A 16,272-nucleotide genomic window follows, 5' to 3' on the forward strand; every position below is an offset into this window, starting at 1 on the left:
GCAATATGCAGAAACTGTCTTTACTGAAAATACCAAAAATTAGGCTGGGTGCGGTGGCTCATGCCTATAATCCCAGCACTTTGGGAGGCCAAGGCGGGCAGATCACCTGAGGTCAGGAGTTCAAGACCAGCCTGGCCAACATGTGAAACCCTGTCTCTACTACAAATACAAAAATTAGCTGGGTGTGGTGGCACATGCCTGTAGTCCCAGCTACTCTGGCGGCTGAAGTGGGAGAATCACTTGAGTTCAGGAAGTTGAGGTCTCAGTGAGCCAAGTTCACACCACTGCACTCCAGCTTGGGTGACAGAAGTGAGACCATGTCTCAAAAAAAAAAAAAAAAAAAAAAAAAAAGAGGGTGGAGGATTTGGTGTGCAAATACTTTCAAATACTTTCTCAGTCTGTAGCTTGTCTTTTCATTCTCTTAATTGTTTATTCTCAAAGCATAAGTTTTTAATATTGATGGAGTCCAGTGTATCAATTTTTCCTTCTATGGAACAAGCCTGTCTCTCATTTCCTGCCAGAACATGAGGCTGCCCTGGTGGGGGATGGAGCCCCGTCTGAGAGGAGGTGGCAGCCCAGCCTGTAGCCCAGACACTTTGCTTATGCCCCCAGCATTTCAGGGCCATCCCCACTTGGCCATGTGGGTGTTGTCTGCTGACCTCTGACCTCTGCAGGGAACAAAAGCAACCTAGATCCTCAGGGTCCTGGCCTCGCTGAAGCCTGGTTCTCAAAGGGCAGGGGAAGGGAAGCAGGAGTCTGCGCACCTGCCTTGCAGGCATTGTCTCAGTAAACCCTTGCCCTTGAGGCAGGAAGTGAGACCAAGGGAGGCCCAGCTTGCCAGGCTTTCCTAGCACACCCGGAACTTGAGGATCCAGTGCCTTGGCACCGTCTGCAATCTCCCAAGGAGAGATTTGAGGTTGCTTATAGTTAGATGTGGAGACACCCCCTCCTTCCTAACTTGGGGTATAAGGTCCATCAGAATAACATCAGCTGTAGCCATATGGTAACACTGATGGTTGCCACACACTTGCTATGTGCCAGGGGCGTTGCGGTGCTCCATAAGCATTGCCCCATTTAGCTCCTGCAAGAAACTCTGAAGTGGGTGCTCTCCTCATCTTCCTTTAAGAGCTCAGACGTCTGGGGACACAGAGAGGTGACGTAATTTACTCAAGGCTACACAGCTCATAGGTGGTGGAGCTAAGATTGGAGCCTCCACGGCAGGGCTGCAGAGGTGGGGGGCTAGCCAGGGTGAACACACAGTTTGTCTCCAAATGCAGATGCTGCGAGGAAGAGGGAGCAGGACGGCAGGAGGTCCGGGTTCCCTGGGTGGGCACACATGGGTCTGCAGGTTTCAGGGATTCACGATAAGGAATATTAAGGGTGAAGATTTCCGCCCAACTCCTCAGACCTAGTGGAGCTTTGGGTCGATCCCAGTGAGTGCGGCAGAGAGGCTGCTTTTACTTCTCACCTTCTTCTTAATTTGAAGATCGATTCATTCTTTTTTTCTTGTATTTTTTCAGAAAGCGTTGGTGGTTCCTAAGATGCCGGTCTTCGCCGGTGTGAATGTTTTTAAAGGAAAGTCAGGGATTGTGTCCTGGGACTCCCTAGGCATGATCTATGGACTATTGTAAAAGTTGTCAGAATGAAACTGGCATCATTTTTGTTAAAAAAAACACCCTGACAGATATGCTGGGTAGGGCCGTAGAGAGAGGGTTCTCGTGCATAAACGCCTGGTAACAAGAGCTATTGCAGGCCGGGTGCGGTGGCTCATGCCTGTAATCCCAGCACTTTGGGAGGCTGAGGCGGGCAGATCACAAGGTCAAGAGTTCGAGACCAGCCTGGCCAACATGGTGAAACCCCGTCTCTACTAAGAATACAAAAATTAGCCAGGCATGGTGGCGCATGCCTGTAATCCCAGCTACTTGGGAGGCTGAGGCAGGAGAATTGCCTGAACCTGGGAGGCAGAGGTTGCAGTGAGCCGAGATCACATCACTGTACTCCAGCCTGAGCGAAAGAGCAAGACTCCGTCTCAGGAAAAAAAAAAAAAAAAAGGAAAAAAACGCAAAGGACCCTGCAAAAACTTCACGCTTGCACAAAGGCTGTCACAACCTTACACCAAAAATACTTCTGCAAGGACATCTGCCCAGCAACTGCCTGTCCAGCCTGGGACTGGCACCACCCTTGTTATTAATCCTTGTAGCCAAGGATAATTATCTCAAAACAATTATGTAATCCTTCTCATTTTTCCTTTAAAAACCTTTGTTTAAGGAATGCTTATACACTGTTGGTGGGAGTATAAATTAGTTCTACCATTGTGGAAAGCAGTGTGGCGATTCCTCAAAGAGCTAAGAGCAGAAGTACCATTCAACCCAGCAGTCCCTTTGGGTACATCCTGGATCTATCGAAATGAATTTAAATCATTCTGCCATAAAACACATGCACATCTATGTTCATTGCAGCACTATTCACAATAGCAAAAACATGGAGTAACCTAAACGCCCATCAATGATAGACTGGATAAAGAAAATGTGGTGCCAGGTGTGGTGGCTCACACCTGTAATCCCAGCACTTCAGGAGGCTGAGGCAGGTGGTTCACCTGAGGTTGGGAGTTCGAGACCAGCCTGACCAACATGGAGAAACCCTGTCTCTACTAAAAATACAAAATTACATGGGTGTGTTGGTGCATGCCTGTAATCCCAGATACTTGGGAGGCTGAGGCAGGAGAATCGCTTGAACCTGGGAGATGAAGGTTGCAGTGAGCCCAGATCGTGCCATTGCACTCCAGCCTGGGCAACAAGAGAGAAACTGTCTCCAAAAAAAAAAAAAAAAAAAAAAAAAAGGAAAAAAAAAAGAAATTAGCCAGGCATAGTGGTGCACACCTATATTCCCAGCTACTCTGGAGGCTGAGTTGGGAAGATCATTTGAGTCCAGGAGTTTGAGGCTGCAGTGAGCTGTGATCACCCCGTTGCGCTCCAGCCTGGGCAACAGAGTGAGACTCTGTCTTTAAAAAAACGCCTTTGTGGCCGGGCGCGGTGGCTCAAGCCTGTAATCCCAGCACTTTGGGAGGCCGAGACGGGCGGATCACGAGGTCAGGAGATCGAGACCATCCTGGTTAACGATGGTTAACGGTGAAACCCCGTCTCTACTAAAAAATACAAAAAACTAGCCGGCCGAGGTGGCGGACGCCTGTAGTCCCAGCTACTCGGGAGGCGGAGGCAGGAGAATGGCGTAAACCCGGGAGGCGGAGCTTGCAGTGAGCTGAGATGCGGCCACTGCACTCCAGCCTGGGTGACAGCGCGAGACTCCGTCTCAAAAAAATAAATAAATAAATAAAAATAAAAAAACATAAAAAAACGCCTTTGTCTTCCTTTACTTCCCTACACACACATATGCCTTACCATGGCATGACCCCGTTGTGCTCCAGCCTGGGCAACAGAGTGAGACTCCGTCTTTAAAAAAACGCCTTTGTCTTCCTTTACCTCCCTACACACACATATACGTTACCATGGCATGGGTATTCCCATTGCAATGCCGTATTTCCTCCAAAATGTCATTGTCTTTTAGAGAGCCTATCTCTATATGTTGTTTGGGTTGACTGTCTAAGATGGTCTCCCCCACACCCTGTTCCCTTCCCTGCTTTGTTTCTCTTCCTAGTGCTTGGACGTGGCATTCTGTTCTACATTTGATTAGTTCTTTCTCTGAGACAGGATCTCGCTCTGTTACCAAGGCTGGAGTGCAGTGGTGTGATCACAGCTCACTGCAGCCTCAACCTTCCTGGGTTCAGGTGATCCTCCTGCCTCAGCCTCCCATGTAGCTGGGACTAAAAGTGCATGCCACCATGCCTGGCTAATTTTTATATTTTTTCTAGAGAAGGGGTTTCACCATGTTGGCCAGGCTGGTCTCGAACTCCTGACCTCAGGTGATCCACCCACCTCGGCCTCCCAAAGTGCTGGGATGACAGGCGTGAGCCACCGCGCCTGGCCGGTTATTTCTTTATTATGTAGTTTATTCAGGAATTCATGAATTCCCTGAGAAAGGAGAGTTGTCTCTTTTCTTCCCCAAAGTGTCTCTGGGTGTTTGGAAACAGTGTTCAGCAGGTATTAGAAGGTGCCTAATAGGTATTTGTTGAAAGGATGAGTGAGTAAATGAATAAATGACCCCACGGTGTGTGGTGCTGGCCACGTCATTTGCGGCACCCCCTGTTCCCCAGATTCACTCACTGCCCACTCTTGCTCCCTGAGGCTGACCTTGGTGGATGGCGTCCCCCACCTGGTTGCATTTGACCCATGGAGGCAGTGGCTAGAGATCAGCAGGAAAGAATGAGGCGCTTCTCCTCTCGCCCTCTGCTGACCCTGGCAGTCCCCGTGGGTTGCATGCTGACCACAGCTCGTGCCCGGATGCTCTGCCAGGCTTTAGCTCCACTGGCTTCTGGGGAAAGCACCATTTCCTTCCCTCCCTTCTGCAACCCCAGGGCTGGTAGCAGTTTCCCTCTTCTGCTGGCCTCTGGCTCTCCCTGACCTGCCCACGCCTCTGTGAACACGAACCACCTGGTCAGCTCTGCCTTCTGCTGGGACCCTGACTGCAACAGATGGATATTATTATTATTATTAAGATGGAGTCTCACTCTGTCACCAGGCTGGAGTGCAGTGGCGTGATCTCGGCTCACTGCAACCTCCACCTCCTGAGTTCAAAGGATTCTCCTGCCTCAGCCTCCCGAGTAGCTGGGACTACAGGCGTGCACCACCACGCCCAGCTCAGTTTTGTGTTTGTAGTAGAGACAGGGTTTCACCATGTTGGCCAGGATGGTCTTGATCTCTTGAACTCGTGATGTGCCCGCCTCGGCCTCCCAAAGTGCTGGGATTACAGATGTGAGCCACCACGCCCAGCCAACAGATATATATTATTGTTGCCACTCTACAGAATTGGAAACTGAGGCTCAGAGAGGTTATACATCACGCCCAGGGCCACGCAGCAAGTCCCGACAGAGCCAGGGTTGAACCCAGGCTCCCTGGCTTGGAGCCCATGCTGCTGGCTTTCAGAGGGTTTTGAGCTCTTCTCCTCTGAGGGGCCCAGGACTGGGGTCAACGTGAAGGCACCTCAGGTGACCCGGAAGGCATCTGAGACCTGGACCCCCTCGAAGGCACGCGAGTGCCTGTCATAGCTCTGGCAGTGACCACGAGCCCATCAGCCTCTTCCTCCTTGTCACCCTGTGAGAGCTGAGCATGTCTCTGGGGCCTGGCAGGAAACCCAGCCTGTGCGTGTTTCTGCTGCTCAGTCACGTGAGGCTGTGGGAAGCTGCCGGGAGGCTCAGGCGAGGCCCCTGCCCCAGTCACAGTGGCGGCCTGACCTCACATTTCCTTCCCTTCTTCTCTGAGTGAGCAGATGTGGCCAGTGCCCACCAAGTGCCAGGACCGTCCTGACACCCTGAGGGTGACGGGGGGCACCATGGCAATATATCGGAGGGAGAGGGCACAGGTCCTGCAGCTCAAATACTAAGGCCGAGTCCCTTCTTGAGGGACCCCAGACTCCTTGCTCCTGCAATGGGGACCATTGCACTTGCTAATTTCACAAGTTTATCCTTTCATTTGTTTGCCTATCCATTGGTGGATGGAGCCATTAAAACATAGTTAATGAGCCTTTGTTTATTGCCTGCACCTAAGAAAAGAGCTTTGTGAATCTAAAGCCCTGTATGAAATGTAGTTCTCGGATGCGGGAGTCTGGGTACCTCCCACCACGGCCCCGTGAAGCCTAGGCCAAGAGGGCCTTTGGTGCCATTGAAGGACTGAGTGAAAACCTGACGTGTCTGAGGGCTCTGTGCACTGGGGGGCGCCCCTGGACCCTACCCTATCCCCTGTGACCATAGTCAGGGAGAAAGCCCCAACAGTGCACAGTGGCTAACCCAGGACCACATCATGTGTTCGGCAGAGTAACGGCCCTCTCCTCAAAGAAGTCCATGTCCTGATCCCTGTAGCCTGTGAATATGTGGCCTCATGCACTCCTTACGTGAGAGGAACTTCGCAGATGTGAATAAGGGTCTTGAGATAGGGAGAAGGTGCTGCATTCTCCCAGGCCACCTGACGTCATCACAAGGGTCCTTATAAGCGGTGGGCAGGAGGGTCAGAGTGAGAAAAGGGCGAAATGACACTGGAAACAGAGAGAGATTGGAAGATGCTACCTCTGTGGCTTTGAAGCTGGAGGAAGGGGCCACAAGCCAAGGAATGCAGGTGCCTCTGGAAGCCAGAAAGGCAATGAGCGACCAGATTCTCTCCTAGAGCCCTGGAAGGAGCACAGCCCCACCCACACCACAGCCTCCAGAACTGTAAGAGAAGAAATTTATGTTTTTTGTTTTATTATTATTATTTTTTGAGATGGAGTCTCGCTGTGTCGCCCAGGCTGGAGTGCAATGGTGTGATCTCAGCTCCCTGCAACCTCTGCCTCCCTGGTTCAAGCAGTTCTCCTGCCTCAGCCTCCTGAGTAGCTGGGATTACCACACCTGGTTAAGTTTTGTATTTTTAGTTTTGCTATGTTGGCCAGGCTGGTCTCGAACTCCTGACCTCAAGTGATCCACCTGCCTCGGCCTCCCAAAGTACTGAGATTACAGGTGTGAGCCACCATGCCTGGCCAAAATTTGTATTGTTTTAAGCCTCTGTGTTTGTGGCTATTTGTTGGAGCGGCCACCAGAAACTAGGACATCGGGCAAGGCTGGGACTGGAACCTGGTCTCCTGCCGCCCAGCCTCTCTGCCCAGGGTGGGATCCCTGTTCCATGGCCTTCCATCCAGGGCTCCCGGGCTGTGAGATTGCCCGGGTGCGTCGAGATTATTTTTCCTTCTATAGAGTGCTTAAAATGTTACAAAGAATATTATATGTATAAAAGAACTTGAATAATGATGGAAAAACCTCTCCCAAGCTCAGGCGCTCAGTGGCAGAACTGGAGCCTGGAAGCCCCACGGGCTCCTCCCCAGGCAAATACTGCTCCATCCTCCTGGAGGTGCTTACCCACCTGAAGCATGTGCTTTACAGTTTTGCACACATTTGTGCCCACAGGGCACCTTTCATGGGACTCTCGTGCCAGCCAGGGGCATGTGAGGAAGATGGAGATCCTGTCCCAAACCCCAGGGCTGCAGCGTCTCCTGAGAGAGGTGAAAAGGACCTCAGAAGTTGGTTTCTGATGACAGACCGGGCAGGGAGGCAGCTCTCAGCCTCTGCCTGGGGCTCCTGGAACACCTGCTACCTTGACTCTCAGGCCTCACCCCTGCCACTCCGACCACCCCGCCCCCTGCAGCTGCTGAAGGGCTCTTCCTCTTGACTTGCAGATCTGACCTATGATTGAAAGGTAGTGTCTGTGTAGCATTTTGTGATTTGAAGGGGAAATAAAATTTTCTGAATAATAACGACATGACATTTGGGTGTATTTTCCCCATCGTGTGCTCTGCTTTTCTTTTGCATTTTAGCTTCTCAGACATGACCTTTGGTCTCAGATGCTCAGCTTGGTGGCACCCCTTCACATGCAGGGGCGGAGGGAGGTGGCTCCTCAGTCCTGGCCCTGCAGGGGTGAATTCCAGAGCATAACAAGCAGGAGCAGCTGTTGCTGTGCCCTTCTCACCTCCTTCTCTTCCCTTCTAGAGTGGAAAGTCCTTGAAAGCAAGGATCCTGGCTCTCAGCTCTGTGTCAGCTCTGTGTATACCGCACAGGGCTTGGCACACAGTAGGTGCCTGGTGAATATCTGGGGAATGAAAGATACCTTGCAGATTCATATAAATGCATCACCTGTGCCTCAGAGTCGAGCACCACACCTGTGCACCACACCTTTGCACCACATCACTCCACCACACCTGTGCATCACTCCTGTGCACATCTGTGTATAACTCCTGTGTATGTACCACACCTGTGCACCACATCTGTTCACACCTGTGCATCACTCCTGTGCACCACATCACTCCACCACACCTGTGCATCACTCCTGTGCACATCTGTGTATAACTCCTGTGTATGTACACCTGTGCACATCTGTTCACACCTGTGCATCACTCCTGTGCGCCACATCTGTGTATAACTCCTGAGTATGTACCACACCTGTGCACATCTGTCCACACCTGTGTGCCCCATCTCTGCGTCACTCCTGGGCACCACACCTGTGTGCCGAGCTCAGGTTGGCAAGTGGAGTGACAGTAGCCTGTGGCAGCTGGAAGAGACTCGGACTCCAGCCAGGCCCGAGGACCCCACCCTCTGCTCCCAGCCCAGGGCTGGTTAGGGTGGGGGAGCTTGCCCCTCGGCTATGTCTCTCTCAGGAGGTTCTGGGCTCCTTGGACTCTGGAAGTGCCAGCTCCGCCTCGGGGGCTGATATGGTTGGGGTGTTTGTCTCCTCCAAATCTCATGCTGAAAAGTGATTCCTAGCTCTAGAGCTGGGGGCTGGTGGGAGGGGATTGGGTCACGGGGGCAGATCCCTCATGAATGGTTTAGCGCCACCCCCTTGGTGATAGTTCGTGTTTCGTTGGTTCACAGGAGATCTGGTTGTTTAAAAGTCTGGGATGCCCCCTCCTTGCCTTCTTGCTTCCACTCTTACTGGGTGAGATGCCTGCTCCCCCTTTGCCTCTCACCATGATTGGAAGCTTCTTGAAGCCTCCCCAGAAGCAGCTGCTGGCACCAGGCTTCCTGTACCCGCTGTGAGACTGTGAGCCAATTAAACCTCTTCTCTTTATACACGACCCAGTCTCAGGTAATCCTTGCTAGTAATGCAGTCAGGCTAATACAGGGCACTGCCCTGTGTCCCAGAATGGGAATGGAGCCCATTCTCACAAACAAGTGTCGGGAGGGCCTTTCCCTGGGGCCCACCCAGACCTCTCATGGGGGAGAGTCCACTTCTGCTCCCAGCCATCCCCCCAGGTTTCTGGGTTTCTGACGGCTTCTACATGCCAGCAGCCCCTCTGCCTCACCCCTGAGCCCTACAGGAGATCCAGAGCCCCCCGAGACCTCAGGGCAGAGTGTGGCCCCTCCGCCATGCCCACACCTGAGCCCTCCTGCTCGAGCGTGTTTGGTAATTTTCCTGAACATTGGAGGGGCCCTGGGGAGGGCCCACGTTGTGGCCCTCCCCCAGGGCTCCCCCTGGGGAGCCCTCCCTCTCCAAACACCAGCTTGTCTTCCTGTGGGCCACAAAAGTTTCAGTGTGATAGAACAACAACATCAAACGAGGCCGCTCGGGGACTGTGACGGGTCAGGACAAAAGCAAGACCCCCCCCCCCCGTCATCGTGTCTGAGCTCAGGCAGCTGCAGGGACGTCATCCAAGCCACCGAAAGTCCAAACTGCCCGTGTCTCAGCAAACAGGAGTGAGGGCAGCTACTTCACCAGTCACAGCCTTAGCCTCACTGTGGGCTCCCTGCCACATAGACAAGGTTTGCTAAGACCCCAGATCAGGCCGGGTGCAGCGGCTCACACCTATAATCCCAGCACTTTGGGAGGCCAAGGTGAGTGGATCACCTGAGGTCAGGAGTTTGCAACCAGCCTGGCTAACATGGTGAAACCCCATCTCTACTAAAATACAAAAATTAGCCGGGTGGGCATGGTGGCGGGCGCCTGTAGTTCCAGCTACTTGGGAGGCTGAGGTGGGAGAATCGCTTGAACTTGGGAGGTAGAGGTTGCAGTGAGCTGAGGTCATGCCACTGCACTCCAGCCTGGGCAACAGAGCAAGAGTCTGTCTCAAAACAAACAAACATACGAAAAACACAAAAACACCCGGGTCAGAACTAGCCCAGCTTCCCGAGAGCATTCAATCCAGAGTGGGTCCCCGAGCTTACACCTTCCCCAAATAGCCCAGCACAAGCCCAAACCCTCTACCAAGCCCTTCCCAGCCCCCCTTATTGAGCTGCCCCGTGCTTCCAATGGCCATGTGCTCCTTCTCAATGCAGCCAGGGGATAGGTCCAAGCTGCCCACCCACAGGGCTGCTCCTGGTGATCCCTGGAGGGAGGGCTTTGGCAGTGAGGAGCCTCTCCCGGGGCCCCCAAGAGGCAGCCTTCTCCTTCTGTCCCCAGACTGTGGGGAAGAGGGCAGGAGAGGAGTGAGCAGCTTGTACCCCAGGCTGGTGGCTGTGCCTGTTGTCCAGTTGACCATCTGTGGCTGTGGTGACAGGACCCGGCAGGCTCGCTGGGGGAGGAGACCCAATCCTGGGCAGTGGGCATCCTTGCCAGGCTGGGCTGGAGGAGTGGGAGCTCTAGCAGAGAGCTGCCAGCCTCCTGGCCCTGTCCCACTGGCTCTGGCTTCAGCGCAGACTCATCTGCTCCCAGTACTCGTCCCAGGGGAAAGCCAGGCTGCCTTCTGTCTTCAGCCCGGACCGCCGGATCCCACTGGCCACAGGGGCTGAGTCTTTGGTGCAGTTTGAGGAGTGTTTGCTGGGTGCTGAGCTCTGAGTTTGGGGCTGGGGTGCAGGTGGGAGTTGGACCTGCCTTGGGGACCTTCCAGGTCAGGAAAGCCAGAGCTGGAAGTGTGACAAAGGTTGTAATACTGGAAGCCAGAAAGGGTCTTGGGAGCTGGAGCTGGAGGCTTCCCCTCTCCTCCCTGGAGTTCAGTAGCTTCCCTCGAAGAGCAGATCTCAGGTTTGGGACTCCTGGACCAGTGCGCATCCCACAGGCTCCCTTGAGCCTGGAACCTCTGGCCCTCCTTGCTCAAGGGTTCTGGGTGGGCGCGTTACCTGCCTGTGAGGGTCTGTGGCTCAGGTCCAGGCCCTGAGCCAAGGCAGCAGTGCTGGAGAGGATGAACTCAGCAGAACCCGACCTGCCGCGATGTGGGCCAGATTCCACTTCCTGAGGCCCTCGTCCTGGGGACAGTCACTCACTCCTCCCCGTGGGAATGGCTCTGGCTGCTCTGCTGCCCCTCCCACACCACAGGGGGTATAACGTGGGGATAAAAGGAGTCTGGGCTGAGGCTTTTCACTTGCAGCCAGTCCCTGCCCCCCACCCCTCCAGTGTGCACTCCGAGAACCTGGCAGCGAGCCCCTGCACTCAGCCCAAACATCCTGTACCAGCGAGTGGGATTAGCCATGAGGTCGGCGGCCGGGCAGTCCCGCCAACAATCTGTCTTCAATTGCTGCTCTCAGGTTTCCCAACCAGAACAATCCTCGCCTGTGTAGGGAACCCAGGCTTGGTCTGCCTTAAAATAATTCAGCATCCTTGGTGGCCTTCTGGGTGAAGACAGCTCCTGAAGCTCTTCCCCCTTTCAGCCTTCCAGGACTACCCTGGACACCCCCTTTGCCAATTCAATGCTTCCTCCCTGGAGCCAAGCCCTGGGTGGTGTTTTGTAGACTCCTTAGCGTCTTCTACATGGATGATCAAGCTGTCAGGGCATAGAGACTGGTTAGGGCCTCTGGGATGAGGTGGAGTGGAAGTGACAAGAGCTGACCTCCCTGCTTTGTTCCTGAGCCCTGGAGAAAGCCTGTAGTCTCTCATCATTCACTGTGACTTTAGCTGTAAGTTTTCTTCAGGTTTCTTTCCAGGTTGGTGAAGTTCCTTTCCATTCCTAATTTGCTGAAAGATTAAAAACATTGTTTTTGCATCTATTGAAATCCATTGTTTATTTTATTAATGAGGCAAATCACATTGATGGATTTCAAATATTCAAGTAACCTTACATTTCTGGGAGAAATCGCGTTTGGCCAGGATTCTTCATCTTTTGCATATATTGGGAGATTCCATGGGCTACAATTGTGTTGAGGCTATGTTGAGGGATACCGGTCTATAATTTTCTTTCTTTTTTTCCCCTCCCCTCCCCTTCCCTCCCCTCCCCTCCCCTACGCTTCCTTCTCTCTTTTGCTCTCTCCCCTCCATCCACTCCTCCCTCCCCTCCCTCCCTCCCTCCCTCCCTCCCTCCCTCCCTTCCTTCCTTCCTTCCTTCCTTCCTTCCTTCCTTCCTTCCTTCCTTCCTTCCTTCCTCCCTTCCTTCCTTCCTTCCCATCTCTCCTTCATTCTTTCCTGTTTCCATAAGACTGGTTAAATTATTTCTTCCTTAAATATGTGCTAGAGGCTGGGTGTGGTGGCTCATGCCTGTAATTCCAGCACTTTGGGAGGGTGAGGCAGGTGGATTGCTTGAGGTCAGGAGTTGGAGACCAGCCTGGCCAACACGGTGAAACCCCATCTCTACTAAAAATACAAACATTAGCCAGGTGTGGTGGTGCACACTGGTAATCCCAGCTACTCCGGAGGCTGAGGCAGGAGAATCGCTTGAACCCGGAGGCAAAGGCTGCAGTGAGCCGAGATCACACCACTGTACTCCAGTATGGGTGACAGAGTGAGACTCAGTCTCAAAAACAAAACAAAACAAACAAACAAACAAACAAACAAACAAACAAAATGTGTGCTAGAAAAGCCATTAGAACGAGTTTTCTTTGTGAGGTAGTTTTAATTACAAATCTAAATTTCCTTACTAAATATAAGGCTCTTCAGATTTTTTAGTTTCTCCTTTGTCAGATTTGGTAAGTTATGTTTTTCAAGGAATTTATTAATTTTACATGTGTTGTCAAATTTATTGCTGTGAAGTTGTTCATAATGTTCCCCTATTATTTTATTATTACTTTTTTTTTTAAGACAGAGTCTCACTCTTCTGCCCAGGCTGGAGTGCAGTGGTGTGATCTTGGCTCACTGCAACCTCTGCCTCCCAGGTTCAAGCAATTCTCCTGCCTCAGCCTCCCGAGTAGCTGTGATTACAGGCGCCCACCACCACACCCAGCTAATGTTTTGGTATTTTTAGTAAAGACAGGGTTTCATCCTGTTGGTCAGGCTGGTCTTGGACTCCTGACCTCAGGTGATCCACCTGCTTTGGCCTCCCAAAGTGCTGGGCTTACAGGTGTGAGCCACTGCACCTAGCCTCCCCTATTATTATCTTCTTAATGTCTACAGACTCTTATCGGGGGAAACCCCACCCCCAATATTTATCGTGGGTTCTTTTCTATTTCCCTAAGTGTCTCAGCTGGTTTGAGAAATAAAGGGAAAGAGTACAAGAGAGAGAAATTTTAAAGCTGGGTGTCCGGGGGAGACATCACACAGTGGCATGATCTCGGTCAGCAGGTTCTGTGATGCTGCCCGAGCCGTAAAGCCAGCAAGTTTTTATTAGCGATTTTCAAAAGGGGAGGGAGTGCACGAATAGAGTGTGGGTCACAGAGATCACATGCTTCACAAGGTAATAAAATATCACAAAGCAAGTGGAGGCAGGGTGAGATCACAGAACCACAGGATGGGGTGAAATTAAAATTGCTAATGAAGTTTCAGGCACGCATTGTCATTGATAACACCTTATCAGGAGACAGGGTTTGAGGGCAGACAACTTGTCTGACCAAAATTTATTAGGTGGGAATTTTCCTCCTCCTAATAAGCCTGGGAGCGCCACAGGAGGCCAGGGCTTATTTCATCCCATTGGCTTCGACCGTAAAAGGTGGCTGCCTTAAGGGGGCCGTCTATAGACCTACCTTCAGGACACATTCTCTTTCTCAGGGATGTTCTTTGCTGAGAAAAAGAATTCAGCAATATTTCTCCTATTTTCCTTTGAAACAAGAGAAATACGGCTCTATTCTGTCCGGCTCACTGGCAGTCAGAAGTCTTATCTCTCTTGTTCCTTGAATATTGCTATTATCCTGTTCTTTTTTCAAGATGCCCAGACTTCATATTGTTCAAACACATATGCTCTAGAAACAATTTGTGCAGTTAACACAATCATCATAGGGTCCTGAGGTGACATATATCCTCCTCAGCTTACAAAGAAGATGACAGGATTAAGAGATTAAAGTAAAGACAGGCATAGGAAATCACAAGGGTATTGGTTGGAGAAGTAATACGTGTCCATGAAATCTTCACAATTTATGTTCATCTGCGGTGGCTTCAGCTGGTCCCTCTGTTCTGGCTGCCTGACTTCCCGCAACAGAATCTGTAATGATATCCCCTCTTTCTTTCCCAGTATTGTTAATTTGTGTTTTCTCTCTTTTTCTTGGACAATGTTATCAGATTTTTAGTTATGCTGTTAATCTTTTCAAAAAGCCAAGGAACCAACAATTGGGTTTTGTTCATTTTTGTATTTGTTTACTATTGCTGCTGTAACACAGAACTACAAACTTAATAGCTTCAATCAATGGAAATTTATTATCTATGGTTTTGAAGGTTAGAAGTCTAACATGGGCCTCAATGGCTCAAATTGAGATGTTTGCAGGGCTGTGTCCCTTTCTGGAGGCTCTCATAGAGAATCTCTCCCCTTTTCTTTTCAGTTTTTAGAGGCTGCCCACATTTCTTGGTTCATGTACCCTTCCCTCCATCTTCACAGCCAGCAATGGTGAGCTGAATCCTCCTCACATCTCATCATTGCCCTCTTCTGCCTCTATTTTTACCCTTTTATTTTATTTTATTTTTTTTGAGAAAGAGTCTTGCTTTGTTGCCCAGGCTGCAGTGCAGTGGCATGATCTCGGCTCCGTGCAAACTCCATCTCCCGGGTTCAAGTGATTCTTCTGCCTCAGTCTCCCCCAGTAGCTGGGATTACAGGCATGCTAGATATATATAGTATTTTTAGTAGAGATGAAGTTTCACCACATTGGCCAGGCTGGTCTCGAACTCCTGACCTCAAATGATCCACTTGCCTCAGCCTCCCAAAGTGCTGGGATCACAGGCATGAGCCACTGTGCCCGGCCTCTACTTCCACTTTTAAGAAACTTGTGATTACGTTAGGCCCACCCAAATAATTCAGGACAATCTCCCTATTTTAGCAGCCTTAATTTAACCTGCAATCTTTTTTTTTTTTTTTTTTTTTTTTGAGACGGAGTCTCGCTCTGTCACCCAGGCTGGAGTGCAGTGGCCGGATCTCAGCTCACTGCAAGCTCCGCCTCCCGGGTTCACGCCATTCTCCTGCCTCAGCCTCCCGAGTAGCTGGGACTACAGGCGCCCGCCACCTCGCCCGGCTATTTTTTTGTATTTTTTAGTAGAGACGGGGTTTCACCGTGTTAACCAGGATGGTCTCGATCTCCCGGCCTCGTGATCCGCCCGTCTCGGCCTCCCAAAGTGCTGGGATTACAGGCTTGAGCCACCGCGCCCGGCCAACCTGCAATCTTAGTACCTCTTTACCATGAATTGTAACATGTTGACAGACTCTAGGGACATGGGCATCTTCGAGGGGCCATGGTTTTGTCACAATTTTCTTTATCTTTTTGTTTGTAATTTTATTCATTTTCTCTCTTATCTTTATTTCCATCCTTCTGCTTATATTGGGTTTAATTTCAGCTAACTTAAATTAAAATTATTTATTTATTTATTTTTTTGAGACAGGATCTTGCTCTGTTGCCCAGGTTGGAGTACAGTGGCGTGATCTCAGCTCACTGCAGCCTTAACCTTCTAGGCTCAAGCCATCCACCCACCTCAGCCTCCCAAGTACCTGTCACTACAGGCATGTGCCACCACACCTGCCTACTTTTTAAATTTTTGGTAGAGGCAGGTTTTTGTTGTGTTCCCCAGGCTGGTCTTGAACTCCTGGGCTCAAGCAATCTGCCGCCTCAGCCTCCCAACGTGCTGGGATTATAAGTGTGAGCCACTGTGCCTGGCCTAATTTTTATTTTATTTATTTATTTTTTTGAGACAAGGTCTCAACTCTGTTACCCAGGCTGGAATCCAGTGGTGTGCTCATGGCTCATTGCAGCCTCTACCTCCTGGGCTCAAGTGATCCTCCCACCTCATCCTTCCAAAGAGCTGGGACTACAGGTGCACCCCATCACGCCTGGCTAATGTTTTAATGTTTTTGTAGAAACAGGGTCCCACTATGTTGCTCAGGCTGGTCTTGAGCTTCTGGGCTCAAGTGATCCTCCTGCCTCAATTTTATTTTATTTTTTGAGACAGAGTATTGCTCTGTCACCCAGGCTGGAGTGCAGTGGCGCGATCTCGGCTTACTGCAAGCTCTGCCTGCCGGGTTCATGCCATTCTCCTGCCTGAGCCTCCCGAGTAGCTGGAACTACAGGCGCCTGCTACCACGTCTGGCTAATTTTTCATATTTTTAGTAGAGATGGGGTTTCATCGTGTTAGCCAGGATGGTCTTGATCTCCTGACCTCGTGATCTGCCTGCCTCGGCCTCCCAAAGTGCTGGGATTAACACATGTGAACTATCATGCCCAGTCTATTTTATTTTTATAGCTTCTTTTATATTTTTTTGAGACAGAGTCTTGCTCTGTCACCCAGGTTGGAGCGCAGTGGTGGGATCGCAGTTCACTGCAAACTCTTCCTCCCAAGTTCAAGTGATTCTCGTGTCTCAGCCTCCCGAGTA

Source organism: Macaca mulatta, chromosome 10, assembly GCF_049350105.2.
Source record: "Macaca mulatta isolate MMU2019108-1 chromosome 10, T2T-MMU8v2.0, whole genome shotgun sequence".
In the NCBI taxonomy this organism is placed as follows: Eukaryota; Metazoa; Chordata; class Mammalia; order Primates; family Cercopithecidae; genus Macaca; species Macaca mulatta.